The 27,415-nt window shown below is 35.1% G+C and overlaps 1 long non-coding RNA gene across 1 annotated transcript; it reads right to left on the reverse strand.

Moving 5' to 3' along the window:
• Window positions 1–345: 345 nt before the first annotated feature.
• Window positions 346–26,276, reverse strand: LOC147915985 (uncharacterized). The gene is made up of 3 exons (XR_015553574.1): window positions 26,233–26,276; window positions 10,063–10,178; window positions 346–423 (listed from the first exon to the last, which is right to left on the reverse strand). It is a non-coding gene; the product is annotated as an uncharacterized LOC147915985 (long non-coding RNA).
• Between the last annotated feature and the right edge of the window lie 1,139 nt (window positions 26,277–27,415).

Below are 27,415 nucleotides of genomic sequence, written 5' to 3' on the forward strand. Positions count from 1 at the left end.
GTAGATAGCATAACCCCTAGAGAGACAGTGAGATTTGAGCAATGACTGGAAGGAGGTAAGGGAGTAAGCCAAGCAGGCATCTGCATGAAGAGCTGTCTGGGGAGAAGGAACAAACAGAACAAAGCCTCTAAAGTAGGAGTATGCCTGGAGTGTTTGAAGACCATCGTGGTGGCCAGCGTGGCTGAATCAGTGTGAGCAAGGGTGAGCAGTGTGAGCAGAGAGGCGATAAGGGAGATAGCAGAAGGTAAGAGCAGAGAGGACCCTGTAGGCCATGTGGAAGGATTTTGGCTTTTACTCCAAGTCAAATGGGAAGACATTGGAGTGACATGATCTGGCTTACCTTTTCAGTGAATCACTGTAGTTGCGGGGTGAGAATAGACTGGAGTGCAGCAGAGGAGTAAATCAGAAGGCTCTTGCAACAGTCTAGGAAAGAAAGGATGATTGTTCAGATTAGGATACCTGCAGAATATCTGGTGTTAAGATTCTCGATATATTTTGAAATTGGAACCAACAGAATTTATGAATCAGGTGAAAGAGGAGAAAAAGAGAATCATAGATCATTCTAAGGTTTTTGGCTTGGGCAACTGGAAGGATGTCAGATAGGAACAAACTACTGAAAATACAAAAAGGAATATTTATAATGGTAAGACTATACACATGCAGAAATTATCTCTCCCCTTAAGCCTAGAAGTGTCCATTTCTGAGGCTGAAAGAAGGAACACTAGCCCTTTACTCACCCTGTGCTTGTCTTTATGCCAATTGATGACTGAGTTTTAGGAATCATGGTATCTATGTCCTTTAAACTGCTCACAGTACTTTCTCTGAAGAATAAATACCTAATAGATTTTTATTCGTTTAGACAATGGTGATCCATCCCTAGGTGATGGGAAGGCACTGGTGATAAATTACTAACAAGATAGATAATGTGCTGCTAACCTGGAGCTCACAGTAAACAAGATAACTTGATCACATAGGACCCTTCGCTTTGACTTGACAATTCATTTCATTCCTCTACCTTTCCTGTACTGCCTGAGTGGTATCATAAAAAAGGCAATCTCCCTAATTTGGCTGCCAAATCATGACTGATTCTGGGAAAGAATGCCTGTAGAATTAATGTAAGTGTAGGCAATACCATATTTCTTAATATGAAACAACATAGAGCAAGGTAATCAACATTCTGTTAAGCCACTAAGGAGAATGGACGACATGAACCTATCTCACACGACCTAGGCAAATTACGTCATTCTTTTTGAACAAGCTCTACGCATGTGAGGAATATAAACACGCCTTACACAGCTACAGTAATATACAGAGTTTACAAAGAGCTTTGACCTACAAAAACTTAAAAAAGAAATGTCTTAGCCCTCAAAAGAAAGACCATAAGGAAAACATTTAGTAAAATAATAACATTCCCTAGATACTGATTTATCAAAAAGATCACTGGTGCTTCCAAATCAGCTCTTGCTGGGTCTACAGATATTAGCTAAATGATTTCCATGAAAAGCAAAGGCCTTTACCTATATATTTAAGTTTTGTAGATGACTGAAAATGTTACATGCTTTAAAAAACCAACACTAAAAAAGCTATCATTAAAAACTACTATTTTCCATAGCTACAAATCCATTTTTTCCCTGTACTCAAGACTTTAATTGTGATTTCCCCACCCTAAAGGGGACCATGAAATAATTTGATGAATTACATGAAATTTATGCATCATTTGATTATATTTTTCTGTTTCTTAGCTCAGAGGTCATGCAGAAAGATAAAATAAAAATATTACATTTTGAACTGTCATTTGGGGAAAAATTATATGCCTAAGGGCTCTCTCCATAGAGAAGTGATGGGTTCCCAGAATATTGTTACAAGACATATTCCTTCCTCTTCATTCCCTCTCCACTCATAGCAATAACAAAAACAAAAAATAAATAAATAAATACTGCAGAAAAACCACTTGCAGAGGCATGATTTAGCCAGTTCAAGTGCAGTATGTATCATCCTACGGCCTTACAGGCGTCCTTAGAAAAATGATTTTATAGTATCAGTTTCATAGTCGTGCTTCTGCTGTATGCAGCACTGCCGGGAAGCACAGCTAGCTTGGAGTGCCAGCCTGTCAGTCAAAAACCTTGATGACATGCTAAACATGTGCAGAGCACCATGGTTTTCACTATGGAACGTCAAGGGAAATATGTGTTTTTGTGAAGATGTTCCTAGAGAATACAGAAAATTCTAATGGGTAGGATAGAGAAGATATGTGGAAGAAGAGAAAGATTTTCTAGGACAGATTATTATATGAAAGCTGACACAGGATAATCTTTGGAATGGAAGAATGCAAAACTGGTTCTAATTATCCTAGGAGATATCTATGTGGTTCACAATAACTTGTACATTATCAGCAACGCATGTAGGTTTCAATTGGTTTTTTTGAAGGGATCCAGGCCACTGTTTTATAACATGATGCATTTGTGTATGTATGTTTGTATCTATGTATGTACACAGACCATGCAAACCAGTACAGACATTCAAGAGTCAACTGATAAGAGAATCCTGAAGCTTCTCAGATGGACAGACAAAATTAAGTCTATTCCGGAAAGGAAAGCACAAGTCTATTTTGCATGGTTTATGTCCTTATAAAGCTGAAAATCCTCTCCAGTTCCCTAAACTCAATTTCAGAGGACTATCTCTGCTTTGTTCTGGCACATTATGCTCATCACAGAATTGTGTTTTCTTCAAAGTTATTACTTGAGAGAAGAACAGATGCCAAATATAAAAAAATTAACTTCCGAATATCTCATTTTTCTCCACAGATCAAGTAAATTAACAAAAAAATTTGAATTGAAGTTTTGGATGGCATTCAATGTTCTCTTCAAATTTTAAGAATCCTGGATATCTTGCCAAGCATATAAACCAAATTGCGTTGGAACTGTAACACTTTAATAAGAAGTCTCAGATATTGCCTCCCCCACCCCCACGTGGCAGGACAGTCGTTTATTGGAGCCATCTTTCACCAAGCTGCCAACTTCCTCTTTTGCTAAATGCTCAAGAAACTCCATCTTCTCACTGACTCTCTTCTTGAGTTCACATTTTGTTCCTCAAGGATCTAGTCTCGGAATCCGGTGATTTTTTTTCTTTTTGCCACCCACACATCCTACACCCTCTACCTAAAATCACTTGTGAATCATCTCTACCTCTTGGAGACATTGCCATTTCTATCACTAGACAAGGGCTCTAGCTGTAAAGGCCCTTTCCTTAATTCAAATAGCAAAAACAGTGTTATTAAATTGGAGTTAGCCCAACCACAGTGAACTTCTCTTCAGACCAAACACCTATTTTATCGTGTCTGCCCTTTCTCTCTGAAAAAAATGTTAGTGTCTTTAAAAAGTGGTGACAGGTCTGGAGAAGATGAATTTCATAATATTGTGGAAAAGAACAATAATAAAAGAAATATTTCAGTTCAAGTTTTTACTGACTCTCCAGAGAATACATGAAATTAAATGAGTTATTTAAATAAAGCACACCAGGTCAATGGTTCCAGCTCATTAGCTCAAAAAACCTTTGTAAAGGAAAAAAAATATTATTTTTTTTCTTTTTAAGGCAGAAATATTGTCTCTTCAAAAGACCTCTTAAGTAGAGGACTAATGTAAAGTGTCTCAGCTTTTCTAGTTAAAAAATATACAGGGGAAGCTGGGGGCCTCCCCTTCTGCTTACAAGTCCCTCAGTCTCCCTCAAAGGCAGCTGTGAAGGGTTTTACTGAAATCACTGAGGATTCTCAGAGCACAATTCGAAAACAACAATACTAAGAGATATCAAACTTGGAAAGGCAATATTTATGATTTGGGAACATCTCCTCATGATATATTCTTGTCCGATAATAGCTTAACATTATTACTTGAATATCTTCACTTCAAAAGAAGAAACATTTAAGAAAAAATGGCATTATAAACAGGTTTGCCTATCAGATTGTATATTAATATTTCTAAGTGAGGTTTAAAAACTGACTAAAATAACTATATGTCATTCCCACATTTAACTATATTCCATTTCAAAAGCAATAGTAAAATGTGATCAGTTGCCAAAAGTATCACTTCAACTGTGATTCTTAAAGAACAAATGCACAAGGAGATGAATAGCAACCAATAGACCCTCCTATGGAAAGAAGTTTTGCAACTGGTTTTATACTGGCACTACACAGCAGTTATGGTAATTTTCATCACTCTTACTAATGCCATCTTCTTGGAGATCACTGGGAAGCATGAAAGATGGTACTACATCTATGATTCAAATAGCATTACTTAATTTTCGTTTCTTTCTTCGGGAAAGATTTGCTTTTAAGTAAAAATTTTATTCGTTGTAGGTAGCTTCTTTTTCTTTGATAAGAAAATGTGATTTTCTTACTATGGCTCTTTAAAAAAATTTCTTTCCTACCATTTGCTTTGCTGTTTGTTTTGTTCTTGCCTAAAGACCTAGTCTTCTGTGTGAAACTTACAATGGTTCCATGTTGATTTCAGTATAAAATCAAAGGTCTCCAACTTTATTTCGTGCAACTTTTGGACAAAAATGTCTCTATTATAGTTAGATTCTCTTTCATTTTTGTAGTACTGGATACTTCTCCTTCTATGGTTTTATTGGTGTACACGTGAGCCCGTTATAACAGATTACACTTGATGCTCCTTATGGAAGTTCTAAATCAAATGCCTATCCGTATTTTAGAAGTCATTTCAAAATCATGTCCTTATTAAACTTTCTCAGTCCGTAGTACTCACCATGTTTTAAAACCCTATAATATTTAATCATATGATACATATGATGGGGGCAAGAGATTCATGCCCTTGTTTAAATATGTTAAAGACGATGTTCATCAAGAAGACTTAATGAAACAACTTTTGTTTGTAGAAAACAAATTCAATGTCTAGGTAGAAAATCCTGACAGAATGTCAGTGGAAATGACTAAAAAAAAAAAAAAACTTCTTCATTTTAGTTTTGAGTAAGACTCAATAAATTATGAGTTTATCAACCTTTGGAAAGGGGAGCAGAAATTCCAAAGTATATGTCTATCCTTTGTAATAACATTAAACATCTGTGAGAATGAAGTTAGTAGGCAGTGCTCATTTCTCAACATTTTTTTATGAGAGTTTTGTTTATTCAGTATTAATTTTAATAGCTGATAGTTATGAGTTAGAGGCAAAGGCATCTTAAATGCTAAAGAGATATTGAATTAACCATCACTTGCCTTTCTTTGGTCTCTAAGGACAAGATATCAAGGAAATGAAGACCAAATGGACAGGAAATTTCAACACAACTTCAATGTAAGTTCAATATTAAATTAAATGAAATGTAAGTTCAATAGGAGTTTAAATATAAGACAAGAAGATGTAATTATAAGGTAAAAATCGCAATAGTTACCTAAAGATCTTAAAACACATATGGCAGAAATGAATGAAATAGAGAATAGAAAAACAATATAAAAGATCAATGAAACTAAGAGTTGTGTTTTAAAAAAAGATAAAGAAAATTGGCAAGGCTTTAGCTAGACTAATTAAGGGGAAAAAAAAGAGACAAGACTCAAATAAATAAAATCAGAAATGAAAGAGGAGACATTACAACTGATACCACAGAAACACGAAGGATCATAAGAGACTACTATAGACAATTATGTGCAAACAAATTGAATAACCTAAACGAAATGAATAGATTCCTAGGAACATGCAACCTGTCAAGATTGAATCATGAAGAAACAGAAAATCTGGAAGACCTATAATGGGTACAGAGACTGAATCAGTCCAGAAAAGGACACTACAAGAAAAGATAATTACAGGCCAATATCTCTGATAAACATAGATGCAAATTCTCAAAAAATACTAGCAAACCAAATTCAGGAGCTCAGTAGAAGGATCATACATCATGAACATGTGGTATTTATTCATGGGATACAAAGTTTATTCAACATATACAAATCAATAAATGTGGTACACCATATTAAAAGAAGGAAGGATAAAAATCATATGATCAACTCAATAGATGCAGGAAAAGCATCTGACAAAATTCAACACCCTTTCATGATAAAAATTCTCAATAAATTAAGTATGGAATGAATGGACCTCAACATAATAAAGGCCACATATGATAAGCCTACAACTAAACATCATATTCAATGATGACAAGCTGAAGCTTTTCCTCTAAGACCAAGAATAAGGCAAAGATGCCCACTCTCACCCCTTCTATTCAACATCCTACTGGAAGTCCTAGAGAGAGCAATCAGGCAAGAAAAATAAATAAAATGTAACCAAATCAGAAAGAGAGAAGTAAAATTGTCTCTGCAAATGTCATGATCTTCTACATAGAAAATCCTAAATACTCCACCAAAAAACTATTAGAACTAATAAATGCATTAAATAAAGTTGCAGGATACAACATCAACATACAAAAATCATTTGTGTTCTATACACTAACAACAAACTACCCAAAAAGAAAATTAAGAAAACAATCTCATTTACAATAGCATCAAAAAACATAAAATATTTAGAAATAAATTCAGCCAAAACTACTGATGAAATATCTATACACTGAAAACTATAAAATAATGATGAAAGAAAATGAAGATGACACAAATAAATAGAAAGATAGCCTGTGTTCATGGGTTGAAGAATTAATATTGTTAAAATGTTCATACTACCCAAAGCAATCTACAGATTCAATGCAATCCCTATTAAAATGGCAAGGGCATTTTTCACAGAAATAGAAAAAACAATCCTAAAACTTGTATGGAACCCCAAAAGACCCCAAATAGCTAACGCAATCTTGAGAGAGAAGAAGAAAGCTGGAGGATCAGACTCACTGATTTCAAATTATATTACAAAGCAATAGTACTCAAAATAGTATGGTACTGGCATAAAAATAGACATATAGACCAATGGAGCAGAATAGATAGCCCAGAAATAAACCCACACATATACAATAAACTAATCTTTGACAAAAGTGCCAGGAATACACAATGCAGAAAGGATAGTCTCTTCAATAAATGGTGCTAGAAAAACTGAATATCCACAGGCAAAAGATTGAAATTGGACCCTTATCTCACACCATACACAAAAATCAACTCAAAATGGATTAAAGATACAAATGTAAGACCTGAAACTGTAAAACTCCTAGAAAAAACCGTATGAAAAAGATTTTAGACATTGGTCTTGGCAATGATTTTTTGGATATGATACCAAAAGCACAGGCAACAAAAGCAAAAATAATCAAGTTGGACCACATCAAACTAAAAAGCTTCTACACAGCAAAGAAAATAATCAACAAAACAAAAAGACAAACTATGAATGGGAGAAAATATTTGCAAAAAATGTGAGGTTAATATCCAAAATATATAAGAAACTCATACCAACTCAATAGCAATAAAACAATCCAATTAACAAATGGGCAAAAGATGTGAACAGATATTTTTCTAAACAAGACATATAAATGGCCAAAAGGTATATGAAAAAAATACTCAACATCACTAATCAGCAGGGAAAAGCAAATTAAAACCACAATGAGATATTACCTCACACCTATTAGGCAGGCTATCATCAAAATTTAAAAGATAATAAGTGTTGGTAAGGATGTTGAGAAAAGGGAACCCTTTTACGTTGTTGGTGGGAAACTAAATTGGTAAAGCCTTTATAGCAAAAAAGTATGAAGGTTCTTCAAAAATTTAAAAATAGAACTACCATACAATCCAGCAATCTCACTTCTAGTATTTATCCAAAGGAAAATAAATCACTACCTTGAAGAGATATCCGCCCTTTCATGTTCATTGCAGCATTATTCACAATAGCCAAGATAAGGAAACAACCTAAGTGTCCAGATGAATGGATAAAGAAAATGTGTGTGGGGGGGTGTTTATTTATCTGTCTATCTATCTATAGATAAATATGGATATAGATATAAAGTATTATTCAGCCTTAAAAAAGAAGGAAATCCTACCATTTGCAACTATATGTATGGGCCTTGAGGACGTTATGCTAAATGAAATAAGTCAGACAGAGAAAAATACTGTATGATCTCTCTTACATGTGTAACAATATGAGGTGATAAATATGTTAGTTTGATTGTGGTAATCATTTCACAATGTATATATAGATCAAATCATTACCTTGTACACTTTAAATATATACAAATTTTGTCAATCATACCTCAATAAAGCTGAAAAAAAGCATATGTTTATTATTCATATTTAGTATATTTTTATTCCAAAATAAATTATTTCTCAAGGAAAAGTCTCTTGAAATGGTAATGTGCATACTGTAAATTGATAATACAACTATGAGTTTGAATATCCATTCAAAATGACTGCAGAGTGGCTTTCTGTTAAGTCTCAAGAACCACATCTCTAAGTGAATCTCATATCTTGGTGTTACAAAAATGGGGCAAGATTTTATTTCTTTATCACTCACTTTATTGCTAATCCATGATTCTTTGACCTAAAAAAGAGCTCATAAGACATGTGTGTAATATTTAAACCTAAATAAAGTTTCTAAAAAGTCACCATTGTTATTTTAGTCATGCTTCTGTCTAACCGTGTTTGTAGTCTTCCCTCCTAAGGCAGGAATCACACCTCACACTTCAAGTTTCTTCCTCTTCCCTTCAGGGTAATGTGCTTTAAAGACTAACATCTTGGCAAATATGTGAAATAATGAGAGCCCAATTGAATGTATGATCTGAGCTAATAATGGAAATCAAGTACCAGAAATCTGCATCTATCTTCCCAATCTCATAACTCAACACTCTCCACTCAACCTACTAAAGGAGGATGAAGTGCTTGCAGCCCCTATTTCAAATACCTGTGCATATACTCATTTAGCCCGAGAAAAACCTTCCCACCTTTTTCTTTCTTGCTAAATATTATGTTAAGAGTCAGGTACAGCATAATCTCCAGAACCTTGCCATAACCCTCCAGTTTGGGGCAAGAAACTCAGAACTCCAGTAGCGCCTCTGCATAGCTAATGTATCAAACTTTATTAAAATCTCACATGATTTTAAACTACTGTGGATTTCAACTGTTTGTGAAGTGCCTAGTTTTGTTTTTCTTCATATTTATTCTTCTTGGGGCTTGCTGAAATTACAAAACCTCTGAATTTATATCTTTTACCTAATTGTGAAATTTTTTAGTCATTATTTCTTCAAATGCTTTTTCTGCCACATCCACATCTTCTCTTCTTCAGGGTCTCCATTGAACATATATTTGGCATTTTGATATTCCAATGGTCCTTACATTTCTATGCAGTTTTTAAAAATTTCTTTAACTCTATTCTCAAGATTGGAACATTTTATTGATCAAATTTATTGACTGCCATCTCTATTCTGCTGGTAAGCCCATTCAGTGAATTTTTAATTTCAGATATTATATTTTGTAGTTCTTGATTTTGTACTTAATTCCTTTTTATTAGATTCTACTTCGCTGCTGAGATTTCTTATCGTATTATTTACCGTGAGCACATTATCCTTGACCACAGTCAGAGTGTCTATAGTAGCTATTTAAAGTCTAAAGTCTTCTTCTGTTAGTTCCAGCATCTGGGTCATCTCAGAGTTGGCCTCTGTTGACTGCATTTTGTCTTGAAAATGTGTTGCCTTCTCCTGTTTTATTTATGTCAAGTTTATTTTTATTTTTGCATCCTGTACTCTGTGAATGTAGTATCATGGGAACCCAGGATTAGTTTCTATTATTACGGAGTGCTGACATTTTTGTTTTAGTATGCAATTAACTTTATTGAATTTCAATGACTTTAATATTGTATTTCAATTAACTTTATTAAATTTCGATCTTTATCTCTTGGATAGCAATTCAAATCTCATTTTTCTCCCCTTTAGCAAGGCCATTTGCTACCTGCCCCACACATGCATGGTCAGGGCTCAGTCAGAGACAGGTAGAATGTATACGCTGAATTTGGGGCTCCCCTCGCCCTTGACTTCTGGTGCATCAGGCCAGAAAGCGTGGGTTACCAGTGTTTTAGATGCTGCCTGTGGCACCCTGACTGCAGCCTGACTCTGACTAAAAGCTAAAAATATAGAAAACTCACACCATACCGGTCTCTTCTTCCAAATTGTGACTCTCATCCAGAATCTCTGCTTTTGTTTACTCTTCAGAAAATTCAGGAAGTTTGGGGTCTGTGTGTGTATTTCCCAGAGCTTATAGTTGTTGTCTACAGGAGAGTAAATCTGTTAGTAGTTTATTCAACCATAATGGAAACAAAACTGCCATTAGCATAATACAAATATAGCAACTTTTTGTATTGGCAAAGGAAGTTCAATATTTTGTATGCATGTGGTTGCAAAAATGCTACATTTATGTATTTATTCTGGTAGATAAATAAATCTATATCATTTATAAGTAGGGTTTTTTTTCAGGAATTCAAGGAAAATTTATAATTTAGAAGTGTATTAATATAATTATTCAATTAACTTATAAATGAGAAAATCTAATAATTTTCTAATCAAATTTCTTAATCAAAATCACAATCCTTCATGAGAGATCATAAGAATGCTTAATATTATTTCAGTGGTAAAACATTAGAAGTATTATTATTAAATTCGAGAATGTGAAGATTATATGCACTATCCTTTCTTACTAAACCAATTCAATTAGACAAGACAAAATTTATATCTACCTATTGAAAAAAGAGGAGGCACAATTTTCAAATTTTGACTGAATATTTGTTTAAAAACCCCTAAAAATGAATTAACTAAGAAGGTATTAAGAAAAAGTATAATTTGGTAATTTAGCCAATTACTGAATGAATTTATAGAGTATGATGATTTTTAATATTGGAAATAATAGCCAGCGAGAAAAGATAATAAAATAATTAATCTCTCTTAAAATAGTAACATAAGAAATAGAAATTTATATCTTCCCAAGAAGTGTATAGCACTTATAAAAACTCTACAAAACTTTACTGGGGGTCATTTAAACTAATTTAAGGAAGGCGAAAATTGTAAACACAGTATCCACAAAGAAATCTACAAATTTGGTGATAGCTCAATTAAATATTTCAGGAAATGTTATATATTTATTTTGTTAACTTGCAAAATAATTTTAAAGTTTACATGTAAATATACATAGGTTAGAATAGCAGGGAAAATTCTGGATAGAGAAATAATGAGGGAGAACCTGTTTTAGCAAGTTGAAATGGAGTATAAATTCCTGGAATTAAAACAATTTGCTCTTAAAGAAGGAATACACTAAATGATAGCTGGAAGAAATTAGTAATTCTCAAAAGAGACCTATTACATATTATCATTCAATGCTTAGTAAAATTGGCTTTTTAACTCACTGGTGAAATTGATTTACTTTCTAAAAGTTCATGAAACAAATGACTTGCTTTTTTGGGCAGGGGGAAAAAGAAAAAAATAGACTCATAATTCACTAACTATTCTGAAAAAAAATCCAGATAGATCAGATATTTAAATATAACTGCAGTGTGTGTGTTCGGAGTGATTGACTTTTAGCTATGTTACATATATAGATTTGTAGGAACGCTGGAAGGATATCACTGACGTGAAGAGAATGTGATGTGGGCCTGCAAATGCTGCCCATAAATTATCCTGCAAATTAGGGAGCCCCATGAGCATACCTACACATTTTAAATTATATTCCAGGCGTTGGGGGATTTGTTGATCAACACTGGAGCAATAATCTGGTCATCTATTACTGGAGAGGTACTAGCATCAAAAAGTGTTACCAAAGATTACAGGAAGTCTCAAATTCTGGGGGAAGGATTTGGAGGAGGAAGAGACAGCAGGGACATAGTACTTAAGATTCAAACTAAAGAATCCATTCTCAGATGGCCTAATTTATGCTTTGGGACCACGGGATTTAGGTTTCTTTTAATTCATTGAAATTTACTGGGTCAAAAGACGATTTTTTTCTCACAATGTTTTTACGTATTTGAATAAGGCAGAAGATTGCATTTCCCATGTGAAAAAAAATATCCATTCACTCTTCTTATTTTTAATTCATCTTGCAGCCCCCAAAGTTGAGTTGACCTCCTCCCTTTTTTATGCCATTGCACATAAGCACATATTTCCCATTGTTTTTGTCCCCTACCGCAATACATTTCTCTCTCTGTTCTTTGCCTTTATCCCTTTCTTTTAGTCTTAGAAGAGTGAGTTCATAGTAAGTGATCTCTGCCAGCTGTTGCCATTTTCTCTCCACTGGCTTTGACCTTGAGTCTGTACAATCTGGCTTTCCTACCCAGCAATTTTCTACTCAAAAGACCTAATTATTAAAGCCAAAAATATGTTGAAAAACAATGCCTCAACCCTTCTACTATGCCTTATGGTCATACTCTTCACAGCTATTTACAGTACATGAATCATCTTTTTCATCCTTTTTAAGCAACCCAACACTCTCTACATACAACTCTCCCATCAGTGATAATAACCCCCAACCAATTAAACTGTTCTGCAAATTGTCAGTATTCATGTCTGAAATATTCTGCCAAATTTCATATTTAAAAGAGGGAAGTCAGATTTTTCAAAGAAAAAGATGGCCAAGAAGGAAACAAATGTGAGTAGGAAAGAAGGCAAATAAAAAAAAACTTGCTAGTTGCATCCTGACCGCTGTGTGTCGGCTTCTACTGCCCTGCATTGGCACATTAATTATGCCAGTGTTTTTAAGCCTATGGTCTTCCAGTCAAGATGACTTTTGCAGAGATTGCATTCTTGTAGCCTGCGTTAAGAATTATTTTTTTCGTTTTCAAAATATCAAAGTAAGTAGTAATAAGTATTGATAAAAATTTTCAAATTATACATGTCCAGCACCACAATCTTCTGGAGATTCTAATAGTTCCCCATTTCCATGGCAAAGTGAGCATATTCCCTTTCCCCGGAAAGGGAAAGGCCAACTTACAAGTAACATACCAAAGTTGAAATCCACAAAGTTTATAGAAATGTGGACTGGGCCAAAGCTCAATGAAGGCATGAGACGGAAAGCTCAACATTGACTGTTTTCAAATTGCATAATGAACGAGCTTTTCCAGTAAATTTCAGAATACCTAATCAACTCTTGTTAATATATTTGTAATTGGGAGAACTACCCTGAAAAACCCAAATCATTATCACCAGTATATGCATAAACCTCATGGACTTCCTTCCAAAAACGACATCGCCAATGTGTAGGACTTGAATCAATTGGAGAGACAAAGTATTCAAGTAGACCATAGCTCTGGGCAGAGACAGACAAAATCTAGGCAGGAACCCAGCACTACCACAATGGAGCAGAGAAGAGACATCAGACGCAGCAAATGCTCTTGTGTGCCATCAAGCTCCCTTCTTTCATATGAAGGCCCTCATTCTTCCCAGCCACCAGACATGATTCCTGTTGATGGTTTACAGCTGAGCTCCTCCTCATACATTGCCTCAGGATGAAGGGATATGCCTTGCCAAGTTTATGCCTTTTCCCTGGTAGCCTACTACCAGTGACTCTTGATGTGGAAGTACAAAGACCCAGCTTCCTGCCTCAAGTTGGGATAACTCTAAAAGACAAGTCAAGCTCCAGAGTTCCCTGTGGAATGGGCTGAGGCCTTTGTTGCCACTGTATCATAGTTGAGGTTCTCCATGAACTTTATCCTGCTTTTCTTACTTCCTCCCTATCAGGTGTTGTCACCAAGCTCACTGTTAAGAACTGAATGTGTGTGTCCCCACCCAAATTCATATGTAGAAATCCTAACTGTCAATGTGATGGTATTAGGAGGTGGGGCCTTTGGGAGGTGATTAGGTCATGAGGGTGGACCCTTCATGAATGGGATTAGTGCTCTTAGAAAAGAAACTCCAGAGAGCTCTTTGAGGATTCTGCCATGTGAGGACACAAGGAAAAGATGGCCATCTATGAACCAAGAAGTGGGCACTCACCAGACACCAAATCTAGTGGTGCCTTGATCTTGAACTTCCCAGCCTCCAGAACTGTGAGAAATAAATTTATGCTGCTCATAAGCCACCCAGTCTATGATATCCTATTATAGCAGCCTGAACGGATTGAGACAAACACGCTCCAATAAACTTCCTTCACACTAATCTGTCTCAGAGTCTGTTTCCTAGGGAATCCAAGCTAAGATACATGGGTTAGATTCCAGTTCTATGGTGGGTCAGAAGAATGTTAGAGATCATCTAATCAATTTCCTTTTGCAGAATCCAGGCACAAGTCCAATTCAGGACCAGTGGTTTCTGCCTAATAATCTGGGACTCATCCCCAGAGCACCCATCTCAGAAGGGCTGGAAAGAGATTGTATAAGGAGAATCAATAGGGAAAAGGAAAGTCAGTTGATCTTGTCCATTCTTTGGAGGTATATGTGTCACACAGTTCCAAAAGAAATTGAGTCCTGAACATGACATTGCCTCTTGCTAACTATGTGATTAAAAGTGACTTCTGTGATTGCTGGTTTTCTTGTCTGCAGTGTGGGGATACAAAAGATGATTTTGAGTACCATATGAGGTAATATCTGTGAAGTGCTTAGCACAGTGCCTCATACAGAAAACAAAAAAGAAACACTTCCTTTTATGTTTACAACTGTTACCTCATTTAATTCTCCACATAATTATGTATGGTGGCATCTTTTGTCTCCAATGATAAGTATGTAAGTAGCATTAGAATGATGGAAAGAAAGAAAGCAAAAGATAAGCAATAGTCAGTAGATCATAGTTTGGGAGGATGGAGAGATCAAATGGCCCAGAAGGATAAGTAGCTTTAATGGGACAGAGCAGGAGTTAGAACAGAGGTCTGCTAGGACTCTTGTCCTACTCCATGCTCTAGTATTCAATAAATACTTGATTCACTTACAAATTCACCATATGAGGCAAAAAAAAGAAAAACTTCCCTCATGGGCAAAAGTTTAAATGGAAATGGTTTAGCAGAAATGAAATAAAAACCTCTAAAGAAAATTATTTGCATAATTGGGGAGTAGGAGCTTCTAAAACTGTTTTCTTATGAATTTTCAGCCTCCATAATTCTATACTTAAAAGAAAACTATTAGTCACCATATCCATACTTTGAAAAATATGATACTGTGTGGAAGTGTTGGTTTTTTCTAATAAAATATTCTCTTGCTTGAGTGGTCGTTAACTGAAAAAGACATGGAAGCTCTTATCAATTTTTATCTGTATAGTAACTGAGAAGGAGGGAATTCAACTTTATTTTTTTTTTAAGAAATTCTTTTTTTTTTTTTAATTTCATTTATTTATTTATTTTCCCCCAAAGCCCCAGTAGGTAGTTGTATGTCATAGCTGCACAGCCTTCTAGTTGCTGTATGTGGGACGCGGCCTCAGCATGGCTGGAGAAGCGGTGCGTCGGTGCGCGCCCGGGATCCAAACCCGGGCCACCAGCAGCAGAGCGCACACACTTAACCGCTAAGCCACTGGGCCGGCCCGGGAATTCAACTTTTTCAGTTTTTTATGAAGGGTGCCCTACTTGTAGTTTATTATCAGTGTATTTCGTGATGGTTCTGTATTAATGGAGATAATCTGTTCTCTTTTTAGAATTATACCTTGATGGCTAGTTATTCTAGGGAACAAATAACTTTTTCACGTTTTCATCCTGATAGCATTAAAAAAACTGGGACATACTGGGAGTTAACTCAGTCACCTCATTCTTCCCATCCTGTGTTCCTCTAGTGAATTACCTTTGTTTTCATCATTGTAGTAGGAAGAGCATAATAATACAAGGTGACATCAGTAATGTCACTGGCTGGTCATCCAGACAATGCCTTCTGGCAACCCCTTGGTGATATGATATCAATTCTGCACCTAGCCTTCAGTTTCATGAGTTTGTAGCATTTGTCAGTATCACTAAGATGATCAAAGTCAGGGAGATGGACTTACATTAACCAAAATCTCAACAGAACAAAATGTACATGTACTGTTTACTATTAAAAAATAGAATCATCAAGTAGAATGGAATGCTCAAATGAGCCTTATCTTTTTATTCACTCTCAGAAAGTTGCATCTAATAATAATAAGAAAGTTGTTTTTAATTAAAATAGGGCGATGGAGTGAGATACTTTCAGTGGATTTGACGTCAGGCTTTAATGGTCTGTTGCATTCATCTGCACGGTGAATACTTACACTAAAGAGACCATAAGCTAATGACCATTGTCCAGAGGACCCCCACCATGCGACATTGAGAAATGAACTGCCAGCTGCTCTTTCTGTCTCTGGCATTTCAGTTTCCAATCAACCATCTACCTTCAGTGGATATCCTTTTCCTTTTAATTTATTAAAAGCATTGTCTTAGTCAAAGTTTAAACAGGAAATGTAGTCACATTTTGATAGAAACTACACCCTCATCTCTTGATTAGGACCACCTATTTCCAAGAAATAATTACTTAGGTGGGTGTTTTTCCATATGGCTGACTTCATCCATTCACATATTGATTTTCTGCAATCTATTCTCAAAAGTTTAACAAATTTCTAAGTTCTGAAGAAAATTTGTGCCATTATATTACTCTTTAGAATGTAATTGAAGAGTCGATTCCTTTGTCTATACCTCTTGTGGTTTATTGTGTATACTACCTTGTAGTAACTTTAAATTCTGTTTATATATGCTGTTTTAAATATATCAATATATCGTCTATAACATGGTTCAAAAATCTAAAAAAAAAAAGTCAAAATATGGAGAGAAATATCACCTGCTCACCTTTGTCCTTCACTTTTCCTTTTCCCACTACTTCCATCCTACAAACACCAGTTAATTTCTTCTTCTCCTTCCATTGTTATACATAGATAGATAGATAGATAGATAGATAGATAGATAGATAGATAGATAGATAGATAGATGGATACATAGATAGACAGATAGATAGATAGATACATAGATACATAGATAGATAGATAGATAGAGAGATAGATGATAGATAGATACATAGATGGATGGATGGATGGATAGATAGATAGATAGATAGATAGATAGATAGATGGATGGATGGATGGATGGATGGATGGATGGGTAGATGGATGGATAGATAGATAGATAGATAGATAGATAGATAGATAGATAGATAGATAGATAGATAGATAGATAGATAGACAGATATATAGATAGATAGATAGATAGATAGATAGATAGATAGATAGATAGATGATAGATATAGATGGAAACAAATGTGAATATGTATTGGCTTAGTTTCCTTATTACACAAATGCTACATTACTGTACACACTATTCTGTACCTTCTTTAAAATTTAATAAGATACTTTGGAAAGCTTTCCAAATCAGTGCATAGAGAACTACCTACTATTTTTTCCAGCTATATAGTAATCCAATGTATTGATGTACCATAATTTTTTCAACTAGTTCTTTATTAATTTGTAGTTTTTTCCACTCTTTTACTTTAACAACAACATGAGAACAAATAGCTTGAACATGTGTCATTTTGTCCTCGTGCAAATACTAATTGACTTGCTATGCCAAAGGACATATGTCAATGTATGTTAGCACATGTTACCAAATTTTCCTCCATATAGGTTGTACCATTTTATACTCCCATCAGTAATTTATCAAAAAGTATATTTTGCCAGAGGATGTCACCAACTTCTCATTTTTGCCAATTTATGTGAAAATGACATCTTGTTGAAATTTTAATTTACTTTTCTCTGTAAGATTAGGAGAAGAATTAAATTTATTCATTGAACAAATTATTGAGTCCTTACTCTGTGCCATCCTTATTCTAGGTGATGGAAATATAAAAGTGAACTGAATAGAAAAAAATTCGTATATGTATATGATTATATATATAATCACATATGTATAGTAAATTATATGTTATATTAGGTGGTGATAATTGTTAGGAAGAAATAAAAATAGAATAAGGTGAAGGAGGAATGAGAGTTAAGATAAGCTTCACTAATAGAGTTACATTGGAGCAAAGACTTGAAGATGAGGAGTAGCCTAAGCAGCTATCTGGGGGAAGCGAGGTCCAGGTAGGAGGAAGAACCAGGGCAAAACTCTCTCTATGGAAGAATATCTGGCACTGTGGAGGAATACCAGGAGTTCAGTGCGACCGGAACAGAATTGGAGATGGGACGAGTGGTAGAAATTGTCAGAGTGATGAGAAGCCAGAATGCATAGGACTTTGGCCTTCATTCTGGATGAAATGGAAATCCACTGAGGAATTCCTGCAAAAGAGGGATATGATCTGACACAGTTTTAAGAGGATTCCTCTAGTTGCTATTAAGATTAAACCATACAGAGAAAGGGTGGAAGCAGAAAGACCGGCTAGAAGGCTAAGACAACAATCCTATCAAGAGATGATGGCAGCTTGGTCCAGGGAGGTAGTGGTAGAACTGGGTTGTCAGATTCTGGATATATTTTGAAAATATAGCAAACAAGACTTCCTGAATGATTGGATATGTGATGTAAGGAAAATAAAAAAGTAAAAATTATTACTCCAAGTTTTCTGGCCTGCACAACTAGAAGGGTGGAATTGTCATTACCTGGATTATTTTTAAGACCTCTTTGAATTTTCTTTTTTTGCTGAATTCTCTATTTGTATTTTTTGCTTATTTTTCTGTTGTGATTCCGATCTTTTGCTTGAAGTTTTCTGGATTATCTACCTATTTATCTATCTATGGAAAATTATTCCTTCATGGATAGTATGAGTTCAAAGTATATTACACCAATTTATATTTTTCTTTGCTCCTGTCATTTTTGATATATTTTAGTTTTCTTTAGTTTGTTTATCTTAAGGCATGCAGATGTCCTTTTTAAAATTACTTGAACGTATCTATTTTAATGGTTCCTGAATTTAATGGCTCCATTTTAATGGCTCCTGAAATATTATTCTTGCTCCAAGGTTAGGAATGCATTCTTTTATGGTCTCATTTTATGGTTTTATTTTTTTACATTTGCATCTTTACTCCACTAGAAATTTATCCTGGTGAAAGATGGAAGGTATAAATCTGACTATGCCGAGATGACTATCAGGTGTCCTATAACCACTTACTGAACGATCTTTCTTTTCTTAACTGATTGCATATGCTGCCTTTCATAACTTAGATTCCTAAATGCACTTGGGTCTAATGCTGGCATTTCTATTCTATTCCTTTGGTTTTCATGTCTGTTCATGAGACATGGCCATAACGTTCTATTCATTTAGACTTTATAATTATTTTAATAAATGGTAGAACTAAGCCCATTTCCCTGATCTTCATTTTCATAGTTTCCAGACTATTTCTGTTACTTTCTCACTTGATCTTTAGAGGCATCTTCATTGTTGGCCAAAAAAAAAAAAAAAAGAAGAAGAAGAAAAGTGTTGATATCTTATTTAGATCATGTTAAAACTATAAATTGACTCAGAGAAAACTTGCATATCTTTTAAGCCTTCCTATCAGAACATAATCTGTATTCACATTTGTCTCAGCTTTTTTTGGGGGGGGGTGTATAATAAACATTTCTCCACATGGATCTTGTGCTTTTCTTATTAAGCATATTAATTATTTTTATCATTCTGTTGCAATTGTAAATAAGGGCAATTTTCTTTTATTGTATACCATCTAAGTGGTTTCTGTTTTATGTGTATGAATGGAATTGATTTCTATATATTGATTTTGTACTCTATTACATTATTGCATTTTTGTATTGGTTGTATAGTTTTTCAATGGATTCTATGGTGGGTTTCAGTTTTAGAATAATTTGAAGTGCAAAGAGTGACAGTTTAATCTCCTCCTTTCCTAGTTTACGTCTAATTTATTATCTAATATTTTCAGTAAAATTAAAAGAAAAAACAATAGTTGTGAGAGTGAGCAGCCCTGTAAACTCACCCTCCTGTTGCCATGTTATAGAAGATTATAAGTTAAATGGGGCATTATGTACTTATATAGCATTGAGGAATACTCTTTCAGAAAATTCATCATAATAATAATTATTTGTTCACTGTCTATTTTTCCTTCTATATTGTGAGGTTTGTAAAAGCTGTATTTTGTCTACGTTCAATTATTATATCCCCAGGTACATAGTATTCCTGATAAATATACATTAAATGAATGATTAGACAATTTAACAAAGATTATACATCTCTGCTTAAAGAACTTGTATAGCAATATTTAAACACCTTTTTGTCTCTACATGTACCTGCTTCTCAGTTTGAGACAGTGTGCTGTAGTAGACAGAACAAAGGGTTCAGAGCCCCACAAACCTCATTCTTCACCCTCTACTGATGTGATCTGGGGGCACCTCTCAATCTTTCTAATACTCAATTTGTGAAATGCAAATAACATATCATCAAAGAGTTCCTCTGAAGAACAAATGAATTGCATGTGGAACGATGGTCACCAAATTCTAATTCCTCCCCTTCTCTTTGAACACATGTTCTTCAGGGGAATATTGATTATATGTGATGGTACTTTTATTCTTTTTCCCTGCAGGTATTAATTGCTGGCCTTTTGTCAATGTTGAAGTAAACTCTCCTCCTGTATCTCACCCTTTCTCATGGGAATAGCTTTTCCTTCCTCCTCTTCTGAGTATGCAATTTAGAGTTCTCCTGCATTGCATCGGTTTGTACCTGTCCGACTCAGATTTCTATGTATTCTCCACTCCTTCTATTTATTGAGGACATTATTAATAATAAATCTCTTCTCAAAAAAAAGGAGTATTTCACTGTGATTCATTTACCTGAACACTGCCATTTGGGATTCAAAAAGGAATCTCAAGACCAAGAAGCCCCTTTCTACCCATTTTTTGAGGAAAAGATGGATAGTTAATATGAAGAAGACAGTGACTTGACTTGTAGGCAGTACTATCAGTGACCAGATATTTCAATTTCGTGAGGCATTTCTTTTTCATTTCAATAAGGACTAAAACAGAAGTAAGGAAAAACCATGCTCATGAAATCATATTTCAACAGGCCAACTTTGGGGAGATGACACTTTCTCACCCAGCTTCTCATCCAGCTCTGATCCACAGGTTAACAGCCACGATAATTAATTCTTCATAGGAGGCATTTCTACCTATTGCTACTGATTGCTCTCCGAGAATTGGAAATAGCAGCCTCACTACCATCCTTCAAAGACAGAACACAAAGCTGAATTGATTTAAAAGAAGCCTGACTACATGAAAGTCTGAGAAATATAACACAGTCATCATTCTTCTCAGCAAATTGCTGATTGCTCAGTAAAACTTGCAGGGGGTGGGAGGTGATGTTTCCAGGCTACAGTAATTAAGGTAGAATGGTTTGGAGAAACTACTGGAAAGCTATGATGAAAGGCCAGGAGCATTGTGGCTTTATTAGGAAAATGCCAACCAGTGCTAACAGCATCTGGAAAATAAGATTACCATTTTTATGCTGGGCTCCAGGGGAAGAAAATAGCCAATTAAAACATTCAGTACTAGGAGTACCATGCTGGGCATTTAGTTAAAAGATATGCTCAGAGATTATTCTATCATTCAGCACATTGCCCTTGAACCAGCCTAATGTCCTAATCATCATAGTGTGGGGAGGAAGGGGGGTGCACAACATTTTCTTCTGGAAAAGGGACACACCCATAGTTTGAATCAGAGTCTAGGATTTATATTTTAGTATTTTTATATTTTTTATTTTACGTGTATTTTATATTAAAGTAAATCAGTAGGGAGGAAATTGTGAAAATAAATAAAAGAAGGTGTATAGAATGGAAGAGAGAAAAGGGGGGAGAAATGGAGGGAGAGAGGAAGGAATATTTCAAGTAGATGCCATTCAGGAAATACCTGTGGTGAAGTTCCATCACTTTTTCTTCTAACCAAGGCTAAGGGGCTTTTTCTTTGAGTGTCTCCCATATAATCATATGCAAAAATGTCAAAACTCTCCCTGTCATTATTTGACCTTTATGGATGCTTCATGAAGAACTTAACACAGTTTTCTTTCTGCATATTTCTTTCTGCTTTTCTGTGTTCTACATTAGGCAGGCTGAATTACATGAGAAGAGATAATAAAGAAAATTAAGAGAGCAGTTTCTGTCCCTGACAAGTGAATGACCTTCCTGTTTTTCTGTTTCTTCGTAAGAAAATTTCATTGATAAAATTAGCCATGTGGACTTGTCACAGTAACTCTGTTGCCCCCCTCCACCCCCCGGCCCTCGTGCGGGTGCACCCACCATGCCCAAGCTCCATGGGAGGTTGTGATTTTATTCTTCTTTGCCTCACTTCCTATCATTCCAGTTCCCTAATTCTGCTCCTACCTTCTCATGTTAGAAATGCAAATAATTGTTGCGCTCCATAGTAAACCCCACATAAACTTTATTAATTCCTGAAGTAATGATATATCCTTCAAATTCATATACAGGGTCATGAAGTAAATTAGTATGAGGTGTGTTATTTCAGGTGAATTAACATACTTTCTCAGAGTCCACCATCAGATTGAAATTCCAGCTTCTATATTTGTCCAGACCTCTCCTGCTTGCATGTAAGTTGGAAAGACAATTGATATGATGTAGCCTAAAGCATGTTTTGCTTAATAATGCTTTGTTTAAAGTATTTACACTTGTGTTGAGAGAAATTTAAGAACACTTATGAGCAAGAATCGAAGTGACTAAAACAACACATAGAAATGAGTGACTTAGATGTCTTGGAATGTGCTGGGAAGCCAACATACAGGTCAACAGAGGTTATGAGAGTTGAGTACCCAGAATATTTTAGGCTCCAGAAATGTCAACCTTCCTTCCCCTCCATCTCATTGCCATTAGCCTCCTGGATTTTGCAACTTCGACTTTGCTTTCCCTCACTTGTCTATGCTAGGAAGTATGTTTACGGCAACCAACAGAAATGACAAAACACTACCCTTACTGTTTCGCAATCCTTCACTTACTCTTTTCATTACATTTGTAATGAAATTTTCATTTTCATTAGAAAATTCCTCAGTTCATATTCCCATCACTTAATTTTCATTGGGCTGTGAAAGTTCAGAGTGAAATGGCACAAAATTAAATAATAGTATATAAGAAATAAAAGATATGTTAGTCGAACCTCCAGCTGACTGTCTAATCCCTGTCCCTTTTGTACAATCTGAAAGAGAGTCACTCAGCCTCTGTTGGATCACTCTCACTCAGTGACCAGAAGCTCCCTTCCTCACATGACCACCTACTCAATTCTTAGTCAGTTTTAGCAATAAATAACTTTCTATTTTGTTAAACTAAATGTTGCTTCTCTCTAGCTCTTATTCAGTGGTCTGTTTCTTTACATATAATATTTTTTTCAAATATTTGAAGATAGCTACCACGAGTCCTCTAAGATTTCTTCAGGCTGAAGGCCCCAGATCTTCCCTTGTTCGTATGCAAAATGTCATTAAGTCTGTTCTTCTCCAGTGTACAATGTTAATCCTAAAAATATGGCCACTAGAAATCAACACCAACTCCCAGGGCTGTGTCACTGCTAAGTGTAGTTGAATTCTTATTTCTCATGATCTGAGCACTAAAGCCCTGTAAATTCCACCTAAGACTGGGTAATAAAATTAGCAGACATAATTACATGTGATATAGGTTTATATGAAACTTGTATTCAATTAAAATTCAGCATATTATACACATTTTATAAAATCCACAATTATAAAAAATATTTTAAGATAAATGATGAATGTTTTCCTTTAGATATGATATTTATCTGATGAAGCAGACGTCCATTGAAAAAAGACTTTCTTGGATTGGAAGAATGTTCTCCCCATAAAAATTTTATTTAATTTTACCTACCACTTGAAGGAAAAAAAAAATTTCCCTTCTTCTCACAAATTCACAAACATAAATTGCTAATATATTTAGATAAATACCTAAATGTAAAAAAAGTCTATTGAATATGAGCAGAAAGTATAGGAAAATGTGTTTATGATTTAGGGTAGGAAAGAGAGGGATTCTTAGTGACAAAATAAAAGGTCATTAAGGAAGGAATGAATAAATATAGCTACAACAGATTTTTAAAGCTATGTAACCCAAAAGATGATTAAGCTTTAAAAGTTAAAAAGTATGAATTTATTTATATATGTAGATATATATAACAGGCTATATTCAATATGTAAATGAAACAATATATAAAGATCTCCCATAAGTCAATAAGAAAAAAAGACACAATAAAAAATGGGCAAATGAACAGGAATTCACAAGAAAATAAATATAGCCAATAAATATAGGATAAACCAATTAACATCTCTAGTAATTAAGATAATGCAAATTAATGCAAGTATTGGGTACTGAGTTATATTCCACAGTACAGTGAAAAAGAAAAGTTTGATAGCAAGTAAGAGCCAGAGTAAGGGGACACAATAACTTTTTTTGTAGTTTGCATACTGTGAATTGGAATAGTCATTTTTGATGGCAAATTAGCAATAGGTATTAAAATTAAAAATTGCCATAGCTCAATTTAAAATTGTCTTAGCATTTATCATAGAAAAACTCACTTGTGTACTAGGAGATTGTACATTGTAATACTTTTGTGACAGCACAATAAAAGAGAGAGAAAGAAAGAGAGGTTGAAATGGGAGATAGGCAAAGACAATCCACCATAAGTATAATTGTTTAGCCTGAAGAAAAAAAAACAAAGCAATGGAACAGAAAAATATTTAAACCTATAATCAATTAAAATTTTGCAGAAATAAAAGAAGACCTAAATCTACATATTGAAACAGTCAGGTGAATAGCTCAGAAAATTAACCCCAAACCGAGGCATATCCTAGCATGATTAGAATACTCAATTCAGCATTAGTGATGCAGAAAGGTCATGCCAGAATCAAGTTAGTATGGCTATTACTCTCATATATACCCACATCTCTGACAAAGTACAAGTTGATTCTGAGGAAGAAAGTGTGGAGAAAATTGGTCAAGTATAAAAACAGAATTAAAATGCACACATCACTACTGACTCATCAAAGAAAATTTTCACATGCTAAAAAGAGAAGAAGATGATTCAAGATGATCAGAGCTTCTTAGTGCTCCTAATTCTGTTTCCCTTTGGAGATATTCTGTCTCTAGCTGAAGAAATCAAAAATATATATAAGTGATCTGTTCTTTATTTTTCTTTGATGTGAAAAGCAGATGGCTTAACCCCAAAGATAGTTTAACTTGCCTCAAAATTTTGTTTTAAAAAATGCTTGAGTGCGTCAAAAATGCACACAGATGATTAAAATTTGATGGAAGATGTGTTCTTCTTATATAGTGTATCCACACACAGACAGATGTAATAGTGTGACTCATCAGTATTCTACGGCTAGAATGTGTGTTTCTTTATAAGTGCATGTGTCTGTACGACTAAATCATTCTGCATAACATGTGTATTGCCTCTGTCCTTCTTGCAGAAACGTTTCATAGTTCTTAGTTAACACAGCTCTTGATATACTTTAAGATAATTAAGACTTAAGATGTTTGTCCTTTTCTGAAGGATTTGTATTGTAATAGGGACCTTTGATAAAGGTCAAAAACTTTTTTTTGTGTGTGTGAGGAAGATCAGCCTTGAGCCAACATCCATGCCAATCCACCTCATTTTTTCCCCCAAAGCCCCAGTAGATAGTTGTATGTCATAGTTGCACATCCTTCTAGTTGCTCTATGTGGGACGCCACCTCAGCATGGCTGGACAAGCGGTGCATCAGTGTGCGCCTGGGATCCAAACCCAGGTCGCCAGCAGCGGAGTGTGTGCACTTTACCGCTAAGCCACGGGGCCGACCCCCAAGGCCAACAACTTTTAAGATCCAAACAGTTATCCCAGTGAAATACTGGACACAGAAATGAATGGGTGGAAAGAGAAGCATATTTTTAGCCAGAAGTTGCTTCCCTTTTACTCCTTCACTCAGAAGGCATTATTAACTGCTTGCTAAGATGTCTGGTCCCATTTAGAAGAGTCAAGATTTGACTCTTGTTAGTTTTAGTAAAAAGCCAACATCAGGTAATAGCAGTTTGTGTTGAGCTGAGCTCTTAATAGTATAAGTACTGTCTCATAAACTTACTAAAATTAATGGCACTGTCCTATTTAAGAATGCTTTCAACACTGGTACTAAATTATTTTTTAACTATAATCCTTTAGGCAGTGTCCATGTACGTAGCTATTGTTTCTAGAGCCTAAAGTAAATAAAATTGAAAATTTAAGTGAAATATAAAAGGGTTATGAGAATGTATCATGTCCACCATTGGGGCTAATTGTTCTCTTAAATATTATCTCGTTTCCTTTGCATAAAATCTTAAAAGTATGCATTATTATCCCCAGTTTCAGAGATGTAAATTGAGGTTTTAGTCATTTCAATAGAAAATTAATATATACCAACCTTCACTTTTAGTTTCAACCTTGGAAGGTCACCTGGAAATTCTGGAAAAGAAATGCTGAATGTCATATATACATAAATACATAAAAAGTACTTGCTCACAAATCTGTTAGAATTAGCAATGAAAGGAACAGAAAGGAGTGCCATTCATTGGATACATAGGCTCAATGGAAATCTACAAAGTAGAAGTTTTCTTAAGGCATATTTATTTTTTAAGTAAAGATTGTATATATTTAAAGTGTACAACATGATGTTTTGATATATATATATATATATAGTGGAATGATTGCTACAGTCTGGTTAATTAACATATCCATCCCCCCACATAGGTACCATATTTTTTCTGTGTGTCATGAGAGCACCTGAGATCTACTCTATAGCAAATTTCCAGCATGCAGTACAGTCATGTGCTGCATAACGACGTTTTGGTCAATGACAGACTGCGTACACGACAGTGGTCCCATAAGACTGGTACCATATAGCCTAGGTGTGTAGTAGACTATACCATCTGGGTTTGTGTAAGTACACTCTGTGATGTTCACAACAACAACAAAATCGCCTAAGGACGCATTTCTCAGAATATATTCCTGTCGTCAAGCAATGCATGACTGCATAGTATTATTAACTATACTCACCATGCTGTACATTAAGTCTCTAGAACTTATCCATCCTACATAATTGCAACTTTGTACCCTTTGACCAACATCTCCCCATTTCCCCCACCTCCACTCCCCTGGTAACCACCATTCTACTCTATGAATTCTTCTATGAACTTGACCTTTTTAGATTCCATACATGAGATCATGCAGTATTTTTCTTTCTGTTTCTGGCTTATTTCACTTAACATACAATGTCCTTCAGGTTCATCTGAGGTTGATCTTTTATTTAAGGCCTGTTCATTTCTGACACTATTTTTTAAATCTGCTTACACAGATGCTCCAAAACATATTTTTGAAATTGAGGGAACATCTTTTATAGAAAGGAAGTGGACAGTGAGTCTTATCCTTATTTTGTTTACCTGACACCTCAGAGAGACAAGATAAAAAATGAAACAAATTCAGAGGCCGGCCTGGTGGTGTAGTGGTTAAGTTCACGTGGTCCGCTTTGGCGGCCTGGGGTTGGCAGGTTCAGATCCTGGGCGAGGATCTATGCACTGCTTATCAAGCCATGCTGTAACAGGCGTCCC

The sequence above is a fragment of the Ceratotherium simum genome, chromosome 11 (genome assembly GCF_057802395.1).
Source record: "Ceratotherium simum simum isolate JZ-2026a chromosome 11, ASM5780239v1, whole genome shotgun sequence".
Lineage (NCBI taxonomy): Eukaryota > Metazoa > Chordata > Mammalia > Perissodactyla > Rhinocerotidae > Ceratotherium > Ceratotherium simum.